This window comes from Callospermophilus lateralis, unplaced genomic scaffold (genome assembly GCF_048772815.1).
Source record: "Callospermophilus lateralis isolate mCalLat2 unplaced genomic scaffold, mCalLat2.hap1 Scaffold_63, whole genome shotgun sequence".
NCBI lineage: Eukaryota > Metazoa > Chordata > Mammalia > Rodentia > Sciuridae > Callospermophilus > Callospermophilus lateralis.
The window spans coordinates 9507850-9526332 of record NW_027514713.1 but is presented as its reverse complement, the minus strand read 5'-3'; positions in this window follow the sequence as shown (position 1 = coordinate 9526332).

The window sequence follows — 18483 nt, the reverse complement described above, 5'->3', positions numbered from 1 at the left end:
AAAAGTTGACTCTTACTCACATCTTCAGCCTTGGTCACTACACTCCACACATCCACTGTGTGCCTTGACCATGCCAGGGCCACTGCAGATGAACGTCCTTGTACAGAATGGACCTCTGCCTGGAACACCCTTCCTAGGTTGCCATACAGCTCTCTCCTAAAGTCACCAAGTCCTGTTTGAGGGGCTCATCACATGATCCCTACGAATCTTCAAAGATAAGCAGAACACAACTCGCCCAAGAACACAGTGTTCTTAGTCACTCTCTCAACTTCTTCAGGTCTCTGCTTGAAAGTCACCTCCCTGTGAGAGCATCCTCTCCTATCACCATCCCATTTAAAACTGTAACCCTTCTCCAGAAATCCCCATTGCCTTCTCTGCTTTATCTTTCTCCATTGTGCTTATCACTAATTGACATCATGCAATATTTTATTTAACATAAAACATCATTAATTATAATGCTCACCATTTAAAAAATAATTCCCAGAAAAAGACAGCCTGTTAAACTATGGTGTATCCTCAATTGTGAGAGGGATCTTGATTTAAAGGTGTTAAATTGTGGAGAAAAAAAAACACAAGTATTTCTTTGAATCAATGAAATGTCATCATTTGTTTGTTGCTCATTACCTGTTTTTTTCATAAGTTCCAAGAAGGCAAAGGTTTTGTCTTTATTTTTTACAACTTTTATAATGTGTAGAGAAACATAATAGATATTCAATAAATATTTTTTGATTAAATGCACAACAACAAGTAAAAGCAAAAATTTAAATTCTTCATTTTATTTGGGGAAAATTTTAAAGATATATTACATTTTTGTGGGGAGTACTGGGGATTGAACTCAGGGGCACTCCACCACTGAGCCACATCTCCAGCCCTATTTTGTATCTTCAGACAGGGTCTGAATTGCTTAGCACCTCACTTTGGCTGAGGCTGGCTTAGAACTTACAATCCTCCTGTCTCAGCTTCCCAAGCTGCTGGAATTATAGGCCCGCAGATATATTACTTTTGAAATTTATAATTGGCCAAAGATATGCTAATTTTTAGGTAAAATACTATGTAATTTGAGCTCTAAGGATTAAAAGGCATAGCACTCAATAAAGACATGAAAATCATGAATCATTTTTTTCCACATTTTATTGGTACATTAAAATTATACATAATAGTGGGATTTGCTCTTATATATTCATACAGACATACAATATGACAGTATAATTTGGTCAATAATGTTCTCTAGTATTTCTCTTTTCCCTTCCCTCCTCCCTCTCCAAGTCCCTTTCCTCTATTCTTCTGGTCTTCTTTCAATTTTCTTGAAAGCTCCCTGAACCTCCTGCATATGTTTCTTTTCCTTCTTTCTCCCCACCTTCAACTTGTGAGAGAAAACAGAGGACCCTTGACTTTCTGAGTTTGGCTTATTTTGCTTAAAAATGCTCTCAAGGTCCATCCACTTTCCTGCAAATGGCACAATGTCATTCTTCTTTATGACTGAGGAAAACTCCATTGTCACTTTTCTTTATCCTTTTATCCATTGACAGATGCCTTCGCTGGTCCCATAAGTTGGCTATCGTGAACTGCATTTCCAAAAACAGAGGCATACATGTATCACTTTAGTGTAATGACTTTAATTTTTTTAGGTGATTTAAACTTTTCCCTTTAATATTATATACTGATCAAATTTTCTACAGTAAACATATATACTGTGACACATCTGAAAATATTTTTTTTTAAAAAAACTGTATTCCCTTCTTTCCAAAGAATCATTTTGGGGAGAGGAGTAGTTTTATTTTTTTTATTTGTTCTTTTTTAGATATACATGACAGTATATTTTGACACTTATACAAACATGGAGTATATCTTAATTTAAATAGAATCCCAATCTTATGGTTGTACATGATGTTGAGATTCAAGAGATCCTACAGAATGGGAGAAAAAATTTTGCCACCTGCAGTCCAAATAGAGCAACAATCTCCAGAGTATATAATGTACTCAAAAAACTTAACACCAAAAAACCAAATAACCCAATAAATAAATGGGCAAAGGAACTGAAGAGACACTTCACAGAAGAAATATGAATGGTCAACAAATATATGAAAAATGTTCAACATCTCTAGCAATTAGAGAAATACAAATTAAACTACATAGAGAGTTCATCTCACTCCAGTGAGAATGGCAATTATCAATAATACAAGTAACAATAAATGTTGGTGAGGATGTGGGGAAAAGGTTCACACATACATTATTAGGAGGGCTGCAAATTGGTGGAATTACTCTGAAAAGCAGTATGGAGATTCTTCAAAAAACTAGCAATGGAACTACCATTTGACCTGGTTATACTATTCCTTGGTATGTATCCAAAATCAGCATACTACAGTGATGCAGCCATGTTAATGTTTATAGAATCTCAGTTCACAATAGCTATGCTATGGAACAAAACCAAGGTGCCCTTCAACACATGAACAGATAAAGAAAATATAGTGCATATAAACAATGGAATATTACTTGGTCTTAAAAAAATAATGACTTTATGACATTTGCCAGTAAATGGATGGCTCTGGAGACTATAATGCTAAGTGAAGCAAGCTAATCCCCCCAAACCAAAGATTGAATATTCTCTTTGATATATGGATGCTAACACACAACAAGGAAAGGGGAGAATAGAAGTTCAGTGGATTAGACCAAGGGGAATGAAGGGAAGGGAGGGAGTATGGGAATAGAAAAGAGTAAAATTAATCTGACACAATTTTAAAATTCTTTAGGATTAATACCGAGGAGTAGTTTAACTGGGTCATATGGTGGTTTCATTTCTAGTCTTTTGAGGAACCTTCATAGTGATTTCCATAGTGTTTGTACTAATTTACAATTCCACCAACAGTGAAAAATTGTTTCCCTTTTTCCCTCACCCTCTCCAGCATTTATTACTGTTTCTAAACTTAATGGCTAACCTTCTCACTGAAGTGAGATGAAATTTGTTTTGGAAAAATCACAAATCTTAAAAGACTGCATGCTTTGATTATACACACACACATACACACACACACACACACACACACACTGGTTGAAACTCAAGGAGAAAAAGACAAAAAAAAACTATCAGTGAGGATGATTTTAGTAAACCTTTTTCTGCCTTTGACAGAAATTTAAAAAGACAGATAATAAAATGTGGAAAATAAATATTACAATTAACTAGATTGAACAAAAGAGACATGTAAATTAGTCATAAAAATTTTTATTTTCGAACATCAAGAAAGTATTTATGAAGAATGCTCAGATTCAGATTCCCAAAATAGGATCAAAATAGTCAAACTGTAGTTTAAATAGCAAAAGTCAGAAAACAAATGATAGGCAATAATAACAACAAAGAGAAATTGTGAACTATGTCAGGTATGCTATGGTTTAGACGTGAGGGGTCCCCCAAAAGCTCAGGTGGGAAACAATGCAAGGATTTTCAGAGGTAAAATGATTAGATTATGAGGTATGACCTAATTAGTGGATTAATCACTGATATGGATTCACTGGGTGGTAACTGTAGGTAGGTCAGGAATGGCTGGAGAAGGTAGGTCTCTGAGGGCATACCTTTGCGATTTATACTTTGCTCCTGGTGAGTGGAGCTCTCTCTGCCTCATTGCCAGGTTCCCAGCTGCTTTCCCCTACCACGCCCTTCTGCCATGATGCTCTACCTCACCTCGGGCCTAAAGCTGTGGTCTGCCAACCATGGACTGAACCTCTGTACCCATGAGCCAAAATACTTTTTTCCTCCTCAAATTATTCTTGTGAGACATATTAGAGAAGCACAAAGCTGACTAAAATAAGGTAATACTACATATAAATAGTGTAAACTTCTATAATAAAAAAATTTACGTCTTTCCCAATTCTATAATTGGTAGATAACTTGTCCCTTTTTATTTCATTTTCCATAAGAATAAGTTTTATGATTCCTTGTCATTATTTTTTTTTAATCTTTTGTGACACAAACTGTGTTCCAATTAATTTGGAGAGGAAGTTATTAACTAAAAAGGCAGATATCACATTTGAATTACATGCTGATTAAAAAGAGCCAATTTATGTTGACAAAAGACATCCAAAACAGAAAGACATACTCAGTTTACAAATAAAAATATGGGCATAAAAAATAACCACATAAACAAAAAGACATAGTAACAAGAATCACAATGAAACAAAACCATGGAAATCAGAACTTAAAAATAAAAGCAGAATTAAATATTCAAAATACAGCCAAACAATGGAATGAAAATTGCTCTAAGATCAAAATAAGGAAGCAGATAAATTTCTATTAAATATAAAGTAAAAAAAGAGAAAATAAAGGATCAGATATAGACGGGAAATAGAAGTCTAAAAAGACTAGGCAGCCGAAAGGCCGGTAGCAAACTGAACTCATGTTGTCACTATGGCTGACCTTGCATCTTCTCTTGACCTTGAACTTGGTGGATGAAGGTTTCAGCAGTCACCAGAGCAACTACAGGAGATAATCAAGGCCTTGCAGTCCGTGTGCAAGGGAGTTGCCCCTGGGGTCATATCACAAACCTGGGAAGACTAATTTTGCATAGATGTGTAATCTCAGAAAACTCAAAGCAACCAAATAACAAAAATGACCCCAAAATGATAAAAGGCTGAGCTACCTAACAGAGGTAAATTCTAATCCCCACATGGAAAATGGCTTGCTCACAGAAATCCCACACAGGAAGTCCCTGTAACAGTGACTTCACAGTCTACACTTGCATAATGTAAAAACAAGACTCTGCTGAACAAGGGTCAACAGCACAGCACAGAATTAGACTGTCAAGAATTTCAGAATTACTGGGTGTAAATATAAAATACTTGTTTAAAATAGGTGAGAAATAAAATATGGTAGTAAAAACACAAAGAATAAAAGATCACTTTATTTTCTAACATGATAATAGTTTAGACACTGAATGATTCACTGATTGAAACAACTAAAATCTGGATATAACATAAAGAAAATATTTTAGCAGATTAGCACAACAGCACAAAAGCAAAATTTCTGGGTCCTTGAAACTCATTGAAAATTGTAATCCTAAAAGAAAAGTGAGACCAAAGCTATCTACATAACCCTAAGTATTTCAGCTTTTTCTCTGGAGATCTTGCAATTTCACTGCAGTTCAACATAAGACTCTCAGAGAAGAGAAAGTGGAGTGTTGGGCCTACCTGAGTCAGGAAACGAATAAGGGATCCTTGGGTGAACTTTGACCCCATAAGCTATCCCTCAGTATAGTAATGAATTAAAAACAAGCCCAAATAGCGTGTATCATTACTATCTTTCTTTATAGATTTTTCTCATTTTTAAAAATATTTTTAATTGTTGTCAATGGAGGTTTATTTTACTTGTTTATTTATATGCTGTGCTGAGAATTGAACCCAGTGCCTCACACATGCAAGGCAAGTGCTCCACCACTGAGCTACAACCCCAGTCACAGATTTTTCTTACATTTTATCTTTTAAATTTTCTAAGTGAAAATGCATTATTTTATAATTTAGAAAAATATTGAAAGTAATAAAGTTGCCAGAGTTTAGAGGAAGGAGAAATAAAGTAGACATTGTTAGTCAGTCACTGGATGTCCCTTTTCTCCCTTCTGTTGGCTTCAGGCCCTCGGGTGTGCTGTTCCTCCACTCTTAATCAAATGGTTTGGATGGAGCTGACTTCTGTCCCCAGTGTTCAGGGAATCACACTCCCTTGGCCACAGGGCTAAGCACCAATCAGAGCCAATTCAAGGTGTATCTCAAGACTTTTTCTGGGGTAACAGATAGACACTAACATTTGCTGAGAGAATAGGGTACAACTCTGGGAGCACTGAAAAAAAGTCATCTTGCATGACAAGGAGAAGGGCCTCCTGAAAATGGAGCCAATAAAAAGTAAAGAAGAATTAAGATGGAGAAAGAGAAGATTCAGCATCATTTGAGCTGCTAGATCCATTTCTGTCGAAACAAGGACATATCTGGACAGTAATGGTATGTGTGTCAAAAACTTCTCCTGAATTCCTTAAAACAGGCTGACCTGTATTTCCTGTCATAGGGCAGATAAACAGCTGATACACACGAAGATGGCCATGCCATCTGTTTCTGGGATATCCTCATGGTGCCCCTCCTGGCAATCATTCCAGTTGGTTCCTGCCCACTTCATTCTGATTGCTAAATTTTTATAGTATATATTTGCTTTTAATCAAGAGTTGAAATAATAAAGTATAATTTATAAATATAAATATATCAAAAATAAGTGTGATGTTTTATTGACAAAAAGAGACTGAGCAGGGCATAAGCCATTCGCAAAAATATAGTTTGACCAAAGGTCTTTTACTTTCAGGATATAAAAAACATAAGCCACCTTCTCAGCCTGAGAAAAACATTTCCCTTCTTAGAATATTTTTCCCCTTGTGTTAAATGGATATTAAAAATGACTTAATTGGTATGGGGATATAGTTGAGTGGTAGAGCACTTATCTTGCATGTGTGAGGCCCTGGGTCCAATCCCCAGCATCAAGATAAATAAAAGCTTTGCCTGTCTTATATCATCATAATTATTAAATGGGATATTACTACAAAACAATTTCATATAAACCATTCTAGCACTAAAGATACATGAATTCTTCATAAATTTAAAGTATATTTACTCCATATAATTCTTATATCTGATGTTTAGGTTATTTGGATTGACTGTATTAAATGTATACTATCAACTCTATTTTCATTTTAAACACATAGTACTTTGTAATTATAAATCATAATATAGCATTTAAATGCTTACATTGTACTTAAAATCATTTCTATTGTACTTTCCGTTATACATTTTCTTAGTTTTCTATTATCTTGTCATTTCTCCCTGTAATGGCCAGAAAACTATAAAGTTTACTTCTACCACCATCTCCTATTTAAAAACATCCAAATCCTCTGAGCCACAATATGTTTTAATGTTGTCACACTGAACCATCTTGAGACCCAGAAATAATAACAACGTTTCAAATTTTAATTAAAAGGATATTGCAGGGGCTTTCCATGCTATAAAATATTTTCACTTTATAACATGGACATCCCTCCATGTTATTGTTACTACAAGGGCGTCTCCAAGTCCTATAATAGCCTGGATTACTTACTGCTTTGGAAGTAAGATGTACCCCCAAATCTCATATGTTAATGCAGGAATGTTATGAGAGCTTTGACCTACTCAGTGGATTAATTCATTTGATAGATTAATAATAATTTGAATGGACTAACTGGGTAAAAGCTGTAGAGAGGCAGGATGTGGGAACAGGAAGCAAGAGTCATTTGGGGCATGACTTTGGGGTCTATATTTCATCTCTGGTGCCTCTCAGTCTGTTTCTCTCTCTCTCTCTCTCTCTCTCTCTCTCTCTCTCTCTCTCTCCCTCCCTCCCTCCCTCCCTCCCTCCCTCCCCTGGTCACCATGCACCATGAGTTGAACAGCTTTCCTCCCCCATATCTCTTCTGCCATGATGTTCTGCCTCACTTCAGAATATAGATGGCAGACCATGGAATAAACTTCTGAAACCATAGCCTGAAACAATATTTTCCTCCTCTAAGTCATTCTTGTCAGGCATTTTTGTCACAGCAATGAAAAGCAGACTAATACAATTACCATCACTGTTCTCCATCTAACTCAGAGCCTATCACCTTTTAAGAAATGGACAAGGTCTCATGTCTAAGTGTCAGTCACACTAGACTGTTTGAGAATGAAGAGACCAATAATTCTTTAGCCTACCTTATCTATGAAGGCATTTATGATTACTTTTGCTTTACCTAGCATTAAAATTAAATAGAATCTAAACACCTGTAACTGTCATGTTTTATTTTGAGTAAGTAGGTTAAGTATAGTAGCAATGAAATTTGGTGGTAGAAAAAGTTTCGGTTCTTCAGGACTAGATTTTTCAATCACAGTTGAATGAATTACCATGTCTTTCAAATGTAATGATAATTTGAGCTTCATTTGTCCATTTGGGCATTATTGGAAAGCATTCTACTAATGCAGCAAAATTTAGTTATGCTTTGAGCCAGAAACCATTAATGACTATTTTAGGAGGCTCCCAAGGACAACTAGAAGTAAGTTGATACCTATCTTATTCAGTGTTTATGTTGACTCATTTTCCTGAACAATTTGGTCAAATAAATGACTTGTCAATTCTATTTCAAATTGAATATGTCTCTACGGAAGTCCCTGGATAGTAAGGACTGATGGCCAACTACATGAAAGACTTTTATACGGGCTATAATTTGTTAGTGAAAACTTTCTTAGGCAAATTGATCTTGAATCCTTTTCATATTTTTGAAATATCATTGACATTAGTGTTTAATGTTTCTTTAAAAGTCCAATACAAAATCTACTTAGGGCATAGGAGTAAAAAACTAGATTATGTAAGGAGGAACTTGGCTCAGTGACTGATTAGCTATTTGACCGCTCTGAGCTTTAGTTTCTCTATTGTTTACATAGGGGAAATAGAACCATCTCTTTCAGAGTATGTAAAATAAACTTCACTGTGTGATATTGTAGTGAAGCAAGTAGCGTTGGTAACAAATAGTAACAAATACTAACTCCTCATTTCATTTCTTGAAGTATTCTTGAAAAACTGGTGACATATTTTTAAAAATTTAGACAACTGAACCTAAAACAAAAAATCTATCTATTGATTGATCAACCAATACAAATACTAAAATATAATAAATTATCAACTAAATATATATATTTGATCAAGTGAAAGTAAGTTTTCACATTTTCCCTTTTCTTTTGCTACTAATAAGATTTGACTCAGTAGTTTGAGAAATGGTATCACAAGTTAAAAAAAATATTTTAAATAAACTCTGGGATATTCTCTGACAGGACAAATGGGGGTGGAGCAGGAGAGAGAGAGGAATTCTGAATTTTAATGACTTTAAAGTTTATTGTAGTTTAAAATCCTTAAGAAATATTTGGCTTTATAAATATTATTCCTACATCTGGTCTAGAAGTTAGAATCACTCTGTCATTCACTGTATAGACTTAGATAACTCATTTAACTTATTTGAGGTCCCATTTTCTCATCTGTCATTTGAAGAATTTGAATAAGATATTCCCTTCACACTGCTGTGGTGCACACCTGTAATCTCAGGAACTCATGAGGTTTGAGACAGGAAAATTGCAAGTTCAAGGCCAGCCAGGGCAATTTAGAGAGACTCTTTATCAAAAAAAAAAAAAAAAAAAAAAACGGTCTTGGGGTATGGCTCAGTGGTAGTGTGCACCCAGGTTCAATCTCTATTACTGCAAATACATACATACATAAATAGAAAAAAAAAAAGATGTTCCCTTCCCTTTCAGCTGTAAATAGAGGTAGCTGATGCTAAGTATTTATTACTATCCAAGTTCAAATGAGCCCTCACTGCTACTCAATAATCCTGGTTTGCATCTCTTGGTTCATTCTTTAGAATAGTTGTCCCAGGGCTTCACCCAGGTTTTCAGTCCTCATTCTACCCTACCATCCACATTCAACAAATGCAGATCCAAACAAATGAATTCTTCAAGTAGATATAGACCTGTTACTAGCTGGTTTGTAGGAAACAAGCAGTGTGATATGTTACCTTTCAAGATACTTTTGGGAGAGCTACCTCATGTACACTGGTGATGAGCAATGACATTTGGAATACAATGCTTTTTCTACATTTTGATTAATCTATCACTTTTTACATGCTTCAATTTGAAGATCAAAAGTTGGAAAACTGCATAAATGCTACAAAAAATACCCTTTTACTGTACCCATAATGTTAATTAAACTCTGCCCCTTTATTTTGCTTTACTAAGAAACTGCTAAATGACCTAACTGTTAACATTAAATGGTTGGTCCTGACTGTAGGGCCATTTCACAGTAACAGTGAAATAGAATATGTTAAAATTAGAATAAGCTTAAAAAAGAATTATACACTCTGACCAAGGTGGGAAAATTAGCTGAAATATCTGCCAAGGGAAAGTGGAAAGTTCTAAGATACCAGATGTCTCTGTGGGTTCCAAATTTGGAATTCTCTATCGCCTTTTAAATCTTCCTTCAGAAGTATCAAACCTTACAATGCATGTGGTTTGGCATATGGGCTGTTATTTTGCATTTCTAGACTCTGAGTCTGCCTTTTCAATTGGTATCTAAGCTATTTTGTTCAGTTCTGTGCTACCTTGGGATAGATGGCTTTCAAGAAAATGAAGCAAAGATATAAACTTCTTATCTCCACCTTTATTTCACTGTAAAGATTTGCCAGGCAAGACTGGGAGCACAGGAAAGCACAAATGCTATCATTCTTGTCCTTCAGGAGGTCTTACCCAGTGTTTCTCCTTTGTGCAGGAATAGAGAATACAGGTGCGACCCGCCATATTAAAAGAGCCTTCTTTTTTTTATATTAATTTTTCATGAAGGGCAATTTGGACTCCTCCTCTATAGTCATATTTTTCTCTTCAACCCCAGCCACTTCCTGAACCTTCCTTATGAGATCCAAGAAAGACATCTGCATTTGACTTGAGGTGATAAAGATAATGGGACAATGCATTACAAAAGATAATTATTTTTTAGCAATGATAGTTAAATTGAAGATGACTAAATGATGATAAAAGAACAATTAAAATCCAAATAAGAAAGACCTCTAACATTAAAAAAAAGGTGAAAGGTGCACTCAATTTCAAAAGTGAGACTCTCATTTTAATTTAGATCTCATTTTTCTTCAACTTGGATTGCAGGAATATTCAAGATTGTGCACTAGATGGAATACATTTTGTTGGTGGCAAATTACTGATTTGTAAACATCACAGATCACCCTTGAACATGAATACTGTACTAGTTTATTATTTTCAGTTGCTTTTAAATCAATTGTTAAAATGTACATAAAATCTAAATGGACAGTTTTATACCTTCCAATCTACAAACAATGTGAAATATCTAAAATATACCCCTTTCTTGTTTGAGAAGAAACTACTACACACAATTGAGCTCAAAATTGCTTTTTTTAAAAAAATAAACAGGTTAAAATAGGACTTCAAAAATAATGACAAACTTCTTTGAAAAACTGACTTTTATAATGAAAAATCAATTTGGGCAGAACCATTTTGCATATTATCAAACATTTATGGGAAAGGTGGAAAAGCCAGGAGAGTGTTAAACAGCAGAAACAAGAGAACTTAGATGCCCTGCATCACAGACCATGTCCTGACAGAGGCTTCTAGACTGTAAACAAGAGAAGAAAACCAACAGCCTTCTCTCCTTTACAGTCTGGGCCCCGAGAGAAACAGCCAGAGGGGTGGGAGAAAAGCAAAATCAAAGTCTGAAGTTGGGACCTCTTTGGCTTAAAATAAAAAGCAGCTGAGAAAGCACAGAAATGTGAGGTTGTGAATCATATGTGAAAGGTTATGAAAGGTAAATTAGACCTCGTCCTGAGAAACAACGTGCCTTTCTCTAGGAATCAATAGTCAGGAGGATTCCTGACTAAGAACTAGAACCCAAGGTGAGGTGAGATCTGAAGTGTCCTACTGCTGAGTCCCAGAAAAGTGAGGGAGACAAGATGTCCCAATCCTGGACAAGAGGCACAATTTAATGGCACAACTGCATTGTGCCTTTCTTTCTTGCCAAGGGAAACACAACGTTACAGAGGGTAGTGGGGGGTGGGTATCCAAGTGCCTAGCCCTGGAGATGACTTCCAGTTTGTCCAATCCAATCACAGAACTCCTGTTCTCCTTTGCCAATATTCCTTGCAGCTGTGGGGGGTGGTGACCTGTTCTTTTCAAGGAGTCAGAAACACATATTTTTTCAGAATCTTCTGGGAGAGACTTATCCTCCTGACAACAGAAAAGTTCTTTTCCTCCAACCCGTTCTCTGAATCCATGCTTTCTTGGCATCTGTCTTGTAGCTGAAGGAGCCAGTCACCACCAAGCTGAAGATGACAGAGCAGAAAGAAAAGTTCTGGTTCCTTGATGTGGACTCTTCTGCAGCAAATCTGGAACCACCTACGCCTAGATCTCACTGTGAGCAAACTGAAGACCTTTATGTTTAAAGTTTCTGTGAATTAAGAACTGTGCTACTTCCTGATGAATGAATCCTAAATGATACAGAGAATTTGATGGTAAAATTAAGAGGACCCTTCCCTTGATTCACAGAGCTCTACGACCCACTTTTCAATGGCTGCCATTGAGAAGGGAGAGGAGAACAAGAGGCAAAGTTCTGAATCCACATTCAGAAGTCCATCTCTGTGCTATTTCTACCTCTGGTAATGAAGTTCCCCACAATCAAGTGTGACAGGGCACATGTTCTTCATTAATAGAAGCAATGTCATATTTTTTTTCTTTTTTAAAAAAACCCAATGGTAAAACTGTCAACTCACTCTTCAATCAGTTCTGTGTCTTGCCTGTGACATTTTGTTTCATTTGGCCTTTCTATAAATAAATTTATGAGAAACAGACATTTTTGTTTCTGAGAGACATCAGGGAATTTAGTAACACCTAGAAATTTCTCAAATAATGGTTTATATGTGCTGAAACTCACATATGTTTTATGGTTTCATTTAAAAATGTGTCCCTGCATACACACAAACACACACACAGAGATTACATTTAGAGATAGGAGTTAAATTTTAAATTCCCCTTAGATTCCAAGTTTCTCAAACTCAGCAGAATCCACAGTGCAACACACTTACTGGTGAACTAGTATTAACTGACAAAAAAGAAACTTTATAAATTCAGCATACTATAGACACATTGCATTATATGATCTTATAAAACTTCTGTTATAACTTATAACTTCTATACTTAGTAAAACTTTTTGTGTTCCCTTAAATGTCCAAGGAGGCAAAGAAAATGATGATACTAATAAGAATGTAGACATAAATGGAATAAAATGTAGTTCTCTAACTCGAAGATCTGATTTGCCATTCCTAGCTGTGGTTGTGTGATTTATTTGAGATATAAGTTTTCCTGGTGTTCTTTTATCTTCAAAGTCTACACCAATGCCCAACTTTGTTCTTTATCCTTTGCCTGTATTATCAGTACAAAAAAAAAAAATAGGCTGGAGCATCTTTTTTTAGAGTTGGGGGAAAAAAGTTTTCACACTTGCATAACTCATGCAGTTGAAATGGCTGGAAATCAACAGTCCCCAGAAAAGCATCTTTGAAAAGAGACAGAGCCTGAAAATCAGTAAATGCATAGAAGTCCTTTGAAAAGAAGAGTAAGGAGGGCTCCAGTGAAACTAGATTGAGGGTAAAAATATCTAGAATGAGTAGACAGTCACAGTGGAAACTTTCTTTAGGGTTTTGAAAATTTTACGTCTGAGGTTTTTGTTTTTTTTAATTACGAAAAATTTCCTAGCATTACAGATGTTTGAAGTTCCAAAATTGGCTATGCAACTCTTGGTATGAAAACAAGATTTTCAGAATAGCTTTTTCACTGAATAAAATATTAGGATAACTAGTTTGCAGAAGAAAGCAGTAAAGATTGAATATGTTGAAGTCCTTCAAAGAGGGTATAGGAAACATTGAGACAGGACCAAATGAACAGCTGAAGAAGAGGTCAATACACTGGATTTGGAGGAGCAGGGAGGATAAATAGTAGGAGGAGTCAAGGGAAAGGGGATGCTTTGAGGAGACTGAATAAGAAACTGCAGAAGGGGTTTCTCTCAGAAAAAGAGGAAGTGTTGAAGAAGTTAGAACTCAGTTCTCTCTCTCTTAGAAAGACAGACAGAAACACACATGGAATGGAATGACCTTGCCCAATAGTCCCCATAGGATCTGGCCTAGAACAAGGAAGGCTTTTCAGTGTCTGTGTGTGGGCAGATAAAGGGAGCCAGGATTTCTGGAAGTGAACGTTCCCAGGAAAATGATTAGGATCATAGGCTCTTAGGTTCCCCTGGGAGAAGGCTTTGGGCATATCACTGAATGCTGGTAGTTATCTCCTTTATATTCCCACACAACCTTCTCAAGACTTGTGGGGACTTCATTTTGCCTTTTTTTTTTCCTTTCTCATCTCTAAGACCCTGGGCTGTCTGTGTCCACTTCCTACTGCCTGCCTTATCCTGGGGCTGGGTGAGGGTTTGCTGCCCCTTTCTTGGATGTGGGCCTATAAGGGTTATCTGTATCTCTCCTTCTTCTGACAGTTGGGATACACAGCCCCTCTATTTCTTTTTCTTTTCTTTTCTTTTTAATACGTTCCAATATGTTGTTTTATTGTGCTAGAATCTCAGCTAATAAGAATTAAGATTTCATAATTAAAGCATCAATTTATAATTAGATAATTAGCTAGGAAACTGACAATAGACTAAGCTTAATAAAATGTTACATTGTTGTTTTTATGTTCATTTCTTTTTTCTTTTTTTAATTTGTTCTAATTAGTTATACGTGATAGTAGAATGCATTTTGACAAATTGTACACAAATGGAGCACAACTTCTCATTCTTCTGGCTGTACAGGGTGCAGAGTCACACTGGTAGTATAATCATACACATATAGGGTGAGAATATCTGTCTCATTCCACAATCCTTCCCACCCCCACACTCCCTTCTCTTCCCTCCCCTCCCCCTGTCAAATCCAAAGTTCTTCCATTCTTCCATACTCCACCCCCACCTCAGCATTATGGATCAACATCCACTTTTCAGAGAAAACATTTGACCTTTGGTTTTTTGGGGGTTGGCTTATTTCACTTAGCATTTTCTCCAGCTCCATCCATTTACCTGCAAATACCATAATTTCATTCTTCTTTAAGACTGAGTAATATTCCATTGTGTATATATACCACGATTTCTTTATCCATTCATCTGTTGAAGGACACCTAGGTCGGTTTCATAGTTTAGCTATTGTGAATTGAGATGTTATAAACATTGATATGGCTGCATCACTGTAGTATGCTGATTTTAAGTCCTTTAGGTATAAACCTAGGAATGGTATAGCTGGGTAAAATGGTAGAATGACACAGACATTATTACCCTATATACACGAGAATGATTACACTGCCAGTGTAACTCTGTACATGTATAGCCAAAGGAATGAGAAGTTGTGTTCCATTTGTGTACAATGTGTCAAAATGCATTCTACTATTACATATAACTAATTAGAACAAATTTTTTAAAAATAACCCAATCAATAAATGTGCCAAGGAACTGAACAGACATTTCACAGAAGAAATACAATCAATAAATATATGAAAAAATGTTTAACACCTCTAGAATTAGATAAATGCAAATCAAAACTACTCTGTGATTTCATCTCACTCCAAGCAGAATGGCAATTATCAAAAATACAAGCAATAATAAGTGTTGGTGAGGATGTGGGGGAAAAGGTACACTTATACATTGCTGGTGGGACTGCAAATTAGTGCAGCATGGAGATTCCCCACAAAACTTGGAATGAAAACTTGCCTGAGTCCATATGATGTCATATGAATAACCATATGATCCAAGTCTGGTATAACTAGGTGAGCGCAGGTGTGTATGCACCAGGTGATCAGCAATTGTTTGAGTCAGTCTAAACCATGCTTAGTCCTTGAAGTCATCACTAGCTCTGGGCTGGGTGAACATGAGTAAGGGTCACAGGCTGAAAAAAAAATTCTTCCTAACTAAAACATGGGAAAACTTGGTACAAGAATATGGGAGTAGGAATAATATATTCACTGGGTACAGGCTCTGTTCTGGGTGGAAAAGAGAATGTAGAAGGCTAAGAAAGAGAAATCTTAGCAGTAACCTCATGTCAGGAATATTCATATCATCATGTGTCTATTGCAGTGAATGCCAAAGATGTTTGGTTCAATCACTCAAGCCAGTGAAGACCTTCAAACCAGCAGTGCGTAGAAAGTAGATCACGAGGAGGGAAAGGGGAGGTACCAGGGAATGAAATGGAGCACATTATGATATTTGCATTTATTAATGTGTTATAATGAATACTACTATCATATATACTATAAAGCACCAATAAAAACATTTTTAAGGGGGTGGAGCTGTAGCTTAGTGGTAGAGCGTTTGCCTAGCATGTGTGAGACACCAGGTTTGATACTCAGCACTACATAAAAATAAATAAATAAGATAAAGGTATTGTGTCTATCTACAGCTAAAAATATATATTTAAAAAAATTTTAAAAGACCTTCTAATTGCTTCTAGAAAGTGTACACCTTGTCTGGACCCTCTAGACTCATGGAACTAAGAGGTGAAGAGCTGGATTTTCTTGCCCTACCAATCTATACTCATATGAGAGAAATAATTCCACAAAACAAAATTTTGATTCTAATGAGAGCTAGAAATAGAATACTGGTTCCCATTTCTTAATGTTGCACAGTGTCTGGTACATGCTGAGCAAATATATACTGAGTGTTAAATGAGTGAAATACCCCTATCTCCCAGGGGTCCTGATGAAAGGTGATCCTGAAGAAGATTTCTAGACAATTATTAATTTTCAAGATCAAACCTGCTACAGTTACAGGCTGGAGTTAATTCAAACCACTTGTTAATGGCAGGAATATGTGAGGTAGGATGGAGATTAAAGACTGGAAGAGATGGGAGTCAAGAAAACAAATCAGTCCATCTCCCTTTGTCTTTTGTTCACTGTCTCTGCCTGTCTGTATTTCTTTCCCTAACTATATGTTGTATCCCACTTGTATTACCTGTTTTAAAGTCAGAAAAGAGTCTGTTGTCTACTGTGGACCATTGTAATATCTCAGGTATATTTAAAAATATAGTTCAATTAGCACTGAAGAGTTGAAAAGAATCACATGCCCAAAACATCTATTTTGAGGATGAATTCCTTTGACCCTACAGTAGGTTTTCTTTGGTATTCTTCAAAAAATAATTTGTATTCTTTTTGTTCATTGGAACAAAGAGTTATCATGGGAAAATGAAGATGCTTTATAGTAAGTTCCCATAGGTCTAGCATCTGAGGAAGAAGATATATCCCTTGTCACTTCTATGACATCCTTCTATTATTTAGTGGGCATCTCTTTCTTTTCTCATGGAAACAGATTATAACCATTACCAAGTGTCATTTTCACATTGACTTTTTCTACTGCTATTTCTATAAATATCAAAGCAAATGGCTTATAGAAATTTTGTCAATAAGGATCAAGATTCACCATCTTGATACCTAAGATAATCCCTAAATATTCTTTAATGAAGACTGAAGAAAGCAAATGTGAAAAATGCAAACATTATTCTGCACTTTAAATTTCAACATTAATACATGCTTAATTCTAACACAATTTGAATAATTAGTTTGACTTTAAATATGATAAAAATTGATTCATGTATGCTATAACCGACTGATTAAAATAAAGAATATACATATTGGCAATCTGAATCCAAATTTTTTACAACTCTAGAAAGTATAATGTCCCCCAGAGATGTCTATATCTTCTCTGTCCTTTCAGAACTAAACTCATCTGTCTATTGAACTCTTAGTCCTTGTTTCAATTCAGTTCAACAAGATTCGCTGAGTGCTGTGTTAGGTAGGAAAAGACAAACAAGAGTAGATGAATTCCTTGCCCTCCCATGGCTTATGTCTGATTGGGTGGGAGAGCCAGGTACAACAATACAAGGGAAAAACATAAAAGGAAAACTGATGTACAAAGTTCAGTCTCCAAATACATAAAGGGAAATTCTGTTTTTAGGGATAGAATATGCTTTGAAAATTGGCCAGTCTGCTACAACCTACAATAACCCCAACCACTGGCCAGTTGGGTAGAAACTAACCAGTGCAAAGAAGCCATTTGATAATTGCCTCTGGAAAAACTCTGGTTTCACCTCTCTGCAAAGTGAAGAAGGCAATACCCACAACTTCTCTGTTTTATAAGCTTCTTCCATAGAACTGGATTGATGATGTTTTTAAAGGCCCAACTCTCAGAAGGTAGTGAGATTTGATTTGTTAATCTAACCCTTTAGAGTACATAAAAATGTTACAGGGCTTCCACACATTTCCTTGCATAAAAAAAATCACCATAGGATTGAGAACACTATGTTATATTCTCAATAAACTCTATAAAGAATTTGGTAACCTTAAATAAAAAAAGAGTTCTCTTTCAGACATTTCATCAAAATAGGTAGAATTGGCAATATAAATAAAGAAAAGTCCATTCTCTGATTTACCTATGGTCCCCTCCACATGCAGAAAGGGAAGAGTAGCCTGAAAAATTGCAAGATATCCTAGAAATAAAGACTCTTCCATCTTTGCATATAAATGATGATTGAAAAGAGTTGGTATGGAATTGATGACCAGAGTACAAAGTTAATTAAAAGTTGATTGAAAAAATTTGGAGGGAAAAAGATCAAAGAAAAAAATCAAACAGATTATGAGGAGAGTAGGGGGTTTGGGGGATGTGATAGACACCTTCAAATTGATAAAGGGCAGTTTTCCTAGAATAGAGAACTTGAACAGAAGGATATGTGCAGATAAAAAGATGTAATTTTTGTTGACCAGCAGGAAAAACTTCTAATCCTCAGAACTTCGTAAAAATCTGGATGGACTCTCTAAGGCAACAAT